Source organism: Carlito syrichta, unplaced genomic scaffold (assembly GCF_000164805.1).
Source record: "Carlito syrichta isolate Samal-C Ts95f unplaced genomic scaffold, Tarsius_syrichta-2.0.1 Scaffold93764, whole genome shotgun sequence".
NCBI classification, from domain to species: domain Eukaryota; kingdom Metazoa; phylum Chordata; class Mammalia; order Primates; family Tarsiidae; genus Carlito; species Carlito syrichta.
In genome coordinates, this window is record NW_007037860.1 from 1 (window position 1) to 1,143 (window position 1,143).

At 45.6% G+C, this 1,143-nt stretch overlaps 1 pseudogene; it reads right to left on the reverse strand.

Moving 5' to 3' along the window:
• Positions 1-502: 502 nt before the first annotated feature.
• Positions 503-796, reverse strand: LOC110595901 (annotated as a pseudogene).
• Between the last annotated feature and the right edge of the window lie 347 nt (positions 797-1,143).

Below are 1,143 nucleotides of genomic sequence, written 5' to 3' on the forward strand. Positions count from 1 at the left end.
GGGAGTGCAGAGGCCGCTCCCGGCCACCGCAGCCTCGCCTGCTGGGCTCCGGCAATCCTTCTGCCTCAGCCTTCCGAGTAGCCGGAATTACAGGCGTGTGCTACCACGCCCGGCTGATTTTTTTGTTTGTTTTTTTGAGTCGGAGTCTCACTCTGTTGCCCAGACTGGAGTGCAGTGGCCGCTCCCGGCCACCGCAGCCTCGGCCTGCTGGGCTCCGGCGATCCTTCCGCCTCAGCCTTCCGAGTAGCCGGAATTACAGGCATGCGCCACCACGCCTGGCTGATTTTTTTTTTTTATTTATTGTAGAGATGAGGTCTCGCTGCCCAGGCGGTTCTTGAACCCGCGGGCTCAGGCAATCCACTCACCTCAGCCTCCCAAAGGCGTGGGATTACAGGCTGAGCCACCGAGCCCGGCTTTTTCTTTTTCTTTTTCTTTTTCTTTTTCTTTTTCTTTTTCTTTTTCTTTTCAGACCAGAACATTTATTGTATGACTATTGAAATTCTTAAGATGAACTGGATGCTGCAACAGCTGCCCTCTTGGGTTTAGATGTTGTTCCTTCATGGAATCCATGTCTGAATCTGCGGTATACAGTTGTTGGGGGCCTCAGCCAACCAGTCCTGGTAGTATTTCATCTTTTAGCCCCAGCACTCCAGTTATACTTTCTCTTGCACTTGGCAGGGTAGCCATGTTTGCCACAAGTCGACTTCTGAAGGTGGCAGGCCTTAGAGCCACAGCAGCAGCACAGCGTTTGCATCTTCCTGTGACACTTTCTGAACGATGATACTCCCTTCATCATCTCGCTTCTGTGGCCAAGACCAGAGAGCCATTTCTTTTTTTAAAAAAGTTTTTAAAATGATATAACCTGTATAGGGCATTTTTACCATGAATGGAACTCATACACCTGGGAGTTGTCCTGGGAGAGTAAGTGAATGGTGAGTGATTGTGAAGGCCTAGGATTTACTGTGCACTACTGTAGACTTCTTAATCAATTATACACTTAAACCACATTTAATTCATTTTAAAAAATTTTTTTCAGTAATAAATTAACCTTAGCTTACTGTAACTTTTATTTTATAAACTTAAATTTTTAAAAACTTTTGGACTCTTATGTAATATCACTCAGCTTAAAACACAAATACAAAA